The sequence below is a fragment of the Arachis duranensis genome, chromosome 1 (assembly GCF_000817695.3).
Source record: "Arachis duranensis cultivar V14167 chromosome 1, aradu.V14167.gnm2.J7QH, whole genome shotgun sequence".
Taxonomy (NCBI): domain Eukaryota; kingdom Viridiplantae; phylum Streptophyta; class Magnoliopsida; order Fabales; family Fabaceae; genus Arachis; species Arachis duranensis.
In genome coordinates, this window is record NC_029772.3 from 19,057,332 (window position 1) to 19,066,721 (window position 9,390).

Consider the following 9,390-nt stretch of genomic DNA (forward strand, 5'->3'; position numbering starts at 1 on the left):
GTGGCTAAATCAAGCTGTCCCTAACCATGTGCTTGTGGCATGCAGGTCTAAGTGAAAAGCTTGAGACTGAGTGGTTAAAGTTGTGATCTAAAGCAAAAAGAGTGTGCTTAAGAGCTCTGGACACCTCTAACTGGGGACTTTAGCAAAGCTGAGTCACAATCTGAAAAGGTTCACCCAGTCATGTGTCTGTGGCATTTATGTATCCGGTGGTAATACTGGAAAACAAAGTGCTTAGGGCCACGGTCAAGACTTATAAAAGTAGCTGTGTTCAAGAATCAACAAACTTAACTAGGAGAATCAACAACACTATCTGAAATTCTAAGTTCCTATAGATGCCAATCATTCTAAACTTCAAAGGAGAAAGTGAGATGCCAAAACTGTTCAGAAGCAAAAAGCTACAAGTCCCGCTCATCTAATTAGAATTAATATTCATTGATATTTTGGGATTTATAGTATATTCTCTTCTTTTTATCCTAATTTATTTTCAGTTGCTTGGGGACAAGCAACAATTTAAGTTTGGTGTTGTGATGAGCGGATAATTTATACGCTTTTTGGCATTGTTTTTAGGTAGTTTTTAGTAGGATCTAGCTACTTTTAGGGATGTTTTTATTAGTTTTTATGTAAAATTTATATTTCTGGACTTTACTATGAGTTTGTGTGTTTTTCTGTGATTTCAGGTAATTTTTGGCTGAAATTGAGGGACCTGAGCAAAACTCTGATAAAAGGCTGACAAAGGACTACTGATGCTGTTGGAATCTGACCTCCCTGCACTCAAAATGGATTTCATGGAGCTACAGAACTTCAAATGGTGCACTCTCAATGGCGTTGGAAAGTAGACATCCAGAGATTTCCAGCAATATATAATGGTCCATACTTTATTTGAGATTAGATGACGTAAACTGGCGCTCAACGCCAGTTCCATGCTGCATTCTGGAGTCAAACGCCAGAAACACGTCACGAACCAGAGTTGAACGCCAAAAACACGTTACAACTTGACGTTCAACTCCAAAAGAAGCCTCAGCTCATGTAAATATCAAGCTCAGTCCAAACATACACCATGTGGGCCCCGGAAGTGGATTTATGCATCAATTACTTACTTCTGTAAACCCTAGTAGTTAGTTTAGTATAAATAAAACTTTTTACTAGTGTATTAGATGTCTTTTGACCACGTTACATCTTTGGTCTTAGTTTTATTTTATTATTCATCTTAGGAGACTATGGATCATGTTTTGGGGGCTGGCCATTCGGCCATGCCTGGACCTTCATCACTTATGTATTTTTAACGGTGGAGTTTTTACACACCATAGATTAAGGGTGTGGAGCTCTGCTATACCTCAAGTTTCAATGCAATTACTACTATTTTCTATTCAATTCCGCTTGTTTTTATTCTAAGATATTTGACTGAAAACCACTTCCGTTCTACCTTAGAGAGGGCGCATATCTCTTGGATTCCTTAGTCAGAATCTTCGTGGTATAAGCTAGAATTGATGGCGGCATTCATGGAAATCCGGAAAGTCTAACCTTGTCTGTGGTATTCCGAGTAGGATTCTGAGATTGAATGACTGTGACGAGGTTCAAACTCGCGATTGTTGGGCGTGATGACAAACGCAAAAATCAAGGGATTCTATTCCAACATGATCGAGAACCGACAGATGATTAGCCGTGCTGTGACAGAGCATTTGGACCATTTTCACTGAGAGGATGGGATGTAGCCATTGACAACAGTGATTCCCTACATACAGCTTGCCATGGAAAGGAGTAAGAAGGATTGGATGAAAGCAGTAGGAAAGCAGAGATTCAGAAGGAACACAGCACCTCCATGCACTTATCTGAAATTCCCACTATTGAATTACATGAGTAACTCTATCATTATTTTCTGTTTTATTTATTTGCTATTCGAAAACTCCATAACATTTATTATCCGCCTAACTGAGATTTACAAAATGACCATAGCTTGCTTCATACCAACAATCTCCGTAGGATCGACCCTTACTCACATAATGTATTACTTGGACGACCTAGTACACTTGCTGTTTAGTTGTGCGGAGTTGTGACTAAGTGTGATTCATGTTTGAGAGCGCTACCAAGTTTCTAGCGCCATTGTTGATGATCACAATTTCGTGCACCATCTTTCATACTTTTTCAAACCAGAAACACAAAACCAAAACCAACCATAAGTCCATCTCAATTCAACCACGGCCCTAGGCCCAAACAATCCAATCCAACAACCAATCACCACAATCCAACAGAGTCCCAGTTGCAAACACAGATAGGAAGTTCAAGCACAATCAAACAGTTACAGCAAGTAGAACAAGTAGCAGTTAATCTCAAATAGTCATAAAGGCAAACCAAGTACAATATGCACACCAAACAATGTCACATAGATGCATATGATGCATGCCTATCCTAGTAGCTGATGATATCATCTGTCGGTTATCGAGCCAACCCAACGTGTCTGGTAGCTAACCCGGGCACAACCTCTCTGTTGCGCATTAATATCATTAGAGGGAATATATGCCCTGTCACCATTAGAAGGTATCTGCGCCCTGTCGCCATTAGAGGGTATCTGTGCCCTGTCGCCATTAGAGGGTATCTGCGCCCTGTCGCCATTAGAGGGTATCGGTGCCCTGTCGCCATTACAACCAGAGAGAAAACACAAGCATACTCGCATACAACATTCATCTCAGCCATCCGGCTTAAATTCACAATTTATTCAATTGCATACATGCATTTATACTCAACCATGGATCACCATCCATCTCAGCCATTTGACTCACAGTTCAATCCAGAAACAACCAATTTATCAATAAATACAGTCTTTCGGCTTAAATTCATAATTCATAGCCAGCCATACGGCTCATAACTCATTCAGAAATCAGCCATAATTCAATAGCATACACAGCCATTCCACCTCATAAAAAATAGCACTTCCACCATTCAACATCATCAAATTCATAAAATCGGCATGTAAGCCATAAATCACTTTTCTCAATTCATTTCACTTTGAAATCAAATTTCAACTCTTTTTAGCCTTGGCTTTAAAGATCTCATTTCTCAAATCATATCAGGCTTATAAGCCACTTTTACTCAAAGTAAATTCCTCTTTTAGAAACAATGCCACTCTCGACATCCTCTTTCCAAAACTTCCAAAACCATGGCAAGTTAAGGATTTATTTCAAAGTATTCAAAATCACCCATCCAACAATGGAATTTTATAACAAAAGTGTGTCGGCAGAGTCCCAAGTCTTTAGGGGAGAATAACATAACTCATTTCGCCAAGTTCATTTAAAATCACTAAAAACCTCAGCTTTCTGATTTGAGTAATAAAATAGGGTCTAAGCCAAACCGAGTCACGTAATCATTTATTTCTTTCAAAGCCATTTCCTTTGCTTAGGCAAAACCAACTTTAACCCCCATGATAAATTCTAAAGAGTTTCAACTGTTCAAAATTGTTTTAGTCTTGCGAGATTTCAGAATTCAAAGAGTACTTAAAACCTTTCCCAAAATATTTCAAAATAAAACTTGTCAATAGGCATTCAGGTTCTTTCAAAGTCATAGAAACTCTTCTAATTGAAAGCCCTCAAGTCAAATTCAAAGGCATTACCCTTGTCACATTTAAAACAGCTTTAAAACATAAGTTTCATCTAAATAACTTTCTCCTGAAAGAGATACAATGCCTTTCTTAAGAAAAAAAAAACTAAATCACAATTTTCTCTTTTATAATTCATTTCAAAAGCATGGATCATCCTTTTCTTGATAATTCAAATAAAATAGAAGAGGTCTTTAACTTATCATTTTTCCAGACCACATTTCAATAAACACTCGGGTTTTATAGAAATTTTGGCAGCACCTCCCCTAAAACTTGGACTTTGCCACCCAGTTTGGGTCCCAACTAAACCGTCTCACAATCCTTTTCAATAGCCCAAAATCCAAATCAGTTCAAGTCAAGCCAAATCCAACAGTCATCTCAATTCCATATTTCAAGGAAACCGTTTCAAAATTAAATCATCATCAGCCGAATAAACTCATTTCTAAAGCTTTAAAGAAACGGTCAACAACCATCATTTATCAAACCAGATCATTTAAAGCAACCCAGGCCGAATTCAAGAGTGTATTCTATTTTTCACATTCCCAAAAAAATTAACTCAAATCAATCCTCAACGGATTAAACTCGATTTCAAAGCTTTAAAAGAATCAACTTCAAAAGCATTTTGTTTCACAAAGCCACACAACAAATCCATTCATCAGAACCAAATAATAATCCATTCAAACATATAATTACATTCATCCAGGACAATCAACATCACATAAGGCTTATACAATCACCAAATACATTGTCTCACATCAGTATCCATATGTAATAATTCTAATGTATAAAATATAGTTTTTGGAAAGCACCCCTACCTCAGAACGCAATTCCATAACCCAAACGCGTCACATAAACCTCATCTCTTAAACTGAAATCACCAACAACCGCAACCTCGGCTCCAAGCCACTCCCGCGGTAACCACAGCAACACTAATCGTGACACATAACAATAGAAACTCAATCTTATAGCAATTGATGCCGCAAAACCTTAGTGAATGGTGACAGAATAGTAACTAGAGAGCTTTCAAATCGAAAATGCTTACCAAACAAAGAAAGAACGGCTGAACCGGAATAGCGGCGATCTCTGAACCGGTTCATCAGCAGCCCGGCAACCACCTCAAGCGGCAGCGACGATAATTTCCGATCACGCCAACTGAAACCAACACGTAGAGACTACAATATTCTCGGAATTCAAAAGGGACATAGACTAATAACAAGACCCTTACCGGCAGTGGTTTTCCGGCAACGACAGAGAGGTTTTCCAGCGACCATGGCGGTAGATTCTGACGGCACATCAGCAAGGGCGGTGGAACCACCCACTACCATCACGCCTCACTCTCTCCGCAAGTCCCCCCACAAGCGCGTTCTTTCTCCGTTCGCGCCTTCATCGGCACCGGCAAAGACAGCTTCTATGGCAGTTCCCGGTGGCAGTAGTGGTGGCCTTTCTCGGCGACCCACTATCTGCAGCGATGCTGGGCAGAGATGGCTACTGGCGGTGATGAGCTTGGACAACGGCGGTGACACGGACAGCAGAGGCGGCGCGACGAGGCTAGCTCCAACGGCGCACCATCCTTCTCCCTCTCGCCCTCCTCTTCTCCCTGCATCTCGCTCTCGATCTCTCTTCCCTTGCTTTCTCTCATCCGCGACGGCAATGGCGACTTCAGTGGCGACGGTGAGGAAGCTCGCGACGGTGACAGGCGACGTCATACCCTAGCACTGGCGGCGGTGACTCAGCAGGGACGAGCTTCACAGCGGCAGGGCAAGCAAGGCTGGTGACGGTGTAGCATGGTGGTGAACTGAACGGCGGTAGCAGCGTGACCCATCTCTCTTTCCGATCGCAGCTCCTCCCCCTCCCTCTTTGATCTATTTTCTGCTTCTGTTTTCTTACTCTCATGCAAAGGGGAAGGAAGGAAACCGTGTGGGCTGCTGCTGGGTTGGGTGAAAAGGGAACCGGGTCATGGGTTAGGATTTTAGGGTTAGGGTTTCATTTTCAAAAATTAGGGTTAGTGGTATTTTGGTAATTTTACTCAAAAATAAGGGTAATATAGTAATTAGAAATAAATTCTAATCCAACAATAATAATGTATAAAAAAATACTATTTGCTCATCAATTTCACACTTTATTTTCAATAAAATGTCCAAATCCAAAATTTGGAAATAATATAATTAACTTTTCTATTTTCCAAAATAGCAATTTCAATATATTAAAATATTTACTTATCTAATCCAAATCATGTAAAACCCCCTATTATTTCATAACTGCCAAATTTAAAATCTAAACATAGAAAATAATCCAATAATTATAAAATTGGATAATAATCTCAATTTATTTCAAATTCAGTAAATCAAAACTTGCTCTAATTATCTTTAATAAGATAATTTTTGAGATTAAAGCTATAGAAATACTGAATTTGAAATTAGCTAATGATAGCCTTTTTTCAAAGGTTTTGGGTCTTATATTCTACCCACCTTATAAAAATTTTTGCCTTCGAAAATTGATACAAAACGAAAGAAATTTCATAACAGTTCACCCTTGAACACATTTAAGAAAGAAGAAAAAATATATCTCAACATATAACCATATATACGGTTTTCAAATACTTTGATTATCATATGTATAAGGATGCAAAGGTAGAAGTATGAGTACAAAGCAAACATTACAAGGTAGGCTCAATGAAAAAGGTGACATGAGTCAAACATGTGATAGTAAGGCAAGGCATTGAAGGTCATAAAACGGGATGAGGTTACAACGACGTGCTCAACATCTGCACACTAATCTCATCTCAACCTCAAAGCTTCCACCTTCCAACTCCATTAAGCACCCTACAATCCCCATAACCGATCACAAGCCTAACGACCGCAAGTCCGTTTGCAAGGAACAAAACACCCACAACTCATAACGCTGCACACCTACCGCTTCAACGTCCGTATACACATATCACGTCTTAAAGAAATAACGCATCGCGTTACTACGGCTACTAGTCACACATGATATCAAAACAATTCTCGAGTCTACTCAGAAGGATACAAGATTTAGAAAGGAGAGACAATTGTCAAGGATAATACTCACCGATTTGAGAGAATGTATCCAATTCCAGACAAATAAGGATGATCAAGCAATGAAGTTTGCTAGAAACAAGTCAATTGACAACTTCAAAGATAACCCTTGAATCAAAGAAATCCAATAGGATCAATAAGAAAAGGGATCAGCGCATTAGTTTGAACAAATTCAAGTCGAGTCGAAGAAGTATGAGGTTTATAGAGAAGAATTTCTCAAACCAAAGACAAAGCTCACAAAACTCACGAGCACGATTAAAATACTTCCAAATACATTGTTCTTAAAAGAATCGAAAACTTGCAGAAAAATCACTTCGCAGTCTAGAAGAAAGTTAAGTAGCAACCATTCTTCAAGAGAGTAACAAAAGCATAATCGTGGCTTCAATGCAAATTCATGTTGAACTAGATTTTGTAGAGTTTTAAAAACAAAATGCACACAGTTTTGGCTAAGTGCTAAAATATTTTCATAAAATATTTTAGAAAGTTAGTTGGGTTCACGATCTTAACCAAAAGTACTCGCAAAACTCGGAAGAGAAATTAAATGCTTGTTCAAAAATTCTCAAAGTTTATATTCAAACAAGCGTGTATAAAAATTATAGCAAGGACGAAAGAGTAAGTTGAACTCTCTATTTAGAAAAGAAAATTCGAGGTAAAAGTTTGCTTATAAATTGGTAGGGGAATTAAGTGGTGCATTACAAACGAACATGTTTCCACTAAACAAGGAAGCTTTTCAAAACCTCATTTAAAATAGCGCGTGTCGACTTTAAAACAACTTGTCAAAATTGAACAATGGTTTCAACCTCAATCAAACAACATAAAATAAATTCTGTTTAGAACTTCTTCAAAGAGAATTCAAAGCTTCAAAAGGTTCGAAACAGGGCTCCAAAAGTATACTTAAAATCACCATCTTAAAGGGGTATTCAAGAAAATTAGAATGTACTTAAAAGAGTCAAGCCATAAAAGAAAGGATCTTAAATTAAAGTAGTTCAAACAAGATTCACTAGGCATGAGTCATCAAACAAGCTTTCAATTGATCCAAAAGAATACAAAAGTCATAGGAAAAGACAACTCAATCATTAGTAATTTCTAAAGGAGAAATCTTTGTCTAAAAACTCTTGTAGAGATAATGAGAGATTAAACGATGCACTAATTTGAAACGAATCAAATGGACTCATATAAGAATGAGATTCACCAGACAAGAAAAACCAAGATCAATGGTAATGTTCACAAAATGTAAAAGATTAGTTAAAACAAAGTCAAGTATGACATTCGTAGAGATGGAAGGTTTACTAGAGAATTTAGTCCGTTCATAGGAAGAAAGCTATGAGTCCAACACTTTCAAAAGAAGCAGCAATGGCATAAACAATGTGGTATGCTAAATCAAACTCAAACAAAAAATAAATCAAGTGTAATTCATCAAACGAAACTCAACCGGGACAAAAGTGAAAAATCCTTCCTTTCCAAAATTTTGAAAATATCCAAATACATAATCAAATGAAGATGTGCATTGGAACCATAGTAAAATTACTAGAAAGCCAAATTGTAATTTAAGGTAAAGGCAGTTTCATAAACCAGTAAAAATACAGAGGAGATATTAAAAATAGATAGTTGCTAAACGGTATGAGTAATCTTCAAAGTTTCATATATAGATAAGTATATATATCTATTCAACAACAATTTTTATAAAAATCTCAAAATTGGCTGTGATCACTGTCGAATGAGAGAAAAACTGAATCAACAATTTCTCTAAAAATGGACTCAGACAGAGACTTAAAGAGCACAGCGCATCAAGACAGTTTAAAGGTATATCAAAGAACACATGAATCAAGGAGAAGAATTTAAATGGAGAAAGATAGATACAACAAGGATGTCAAACAAGCATATGCAATTAGATCCCACAAGAATGCATATGAATGGAGGAATAAAGTTGAAATATCAAATTACTTTTCACGAGGAGTAGCAAACAAGAACTTCAAGTTAGGCTATGAAAGAACAGGTCGACTCGAACAAAATCCAAAACACACAACTGAATAGCCTCGAGAAATAATTTCCAACGTTCCTAAATCCCGCGATTCGCTTTGCTCAAAACTCGTATATGGCCTATGATAACCCATTAGTGCTTTCATATACATAATTCACTAGCATTAAGCCGGCCAAACTTAATACCAATAATTATGCAATGCATGACTAACGACGTTAATCAATAGACCGTCATGTGCATAAAGCTCTAATTCTCGTCATTCGACAAGACCTAATACATGACAAACGCTCAGAGTATGCAACTGAAGCATAGTTGGTCCATTCCTCAGGCTCTACAGGAAAGACCGCTCTGATACCATAATGTAACACCCTAACTACGAAAGCTCACGCTTCCGGCTGCGCGACTCTAATAGTTCAGACATTACGACGACACTTATACTATTTAATACTAAAATATGAGCCTGTTTAAAACTTTAAACCACAAAACCGCTCCCAAAAATACTTTCATTCGATAACGTACACATTACAAGCATTAACCAAAACAATTTCTATCCCTTTTACAGAATATATCAAGATAAAGGCGAGGGTACAATAAAACATAACTAAAACAATACAGCGCATCACAACAATAATTAAATAAACTCTCGTGACTTCTGCGCCCATATCCTGAAAGGGGAAAAATATAGGGGGTGAGAACATCATCCTCGAAAGGGTTCTCAGTAGAGGATTTTTGGGAATTACTGTAATAGGATACATGAAGATAAA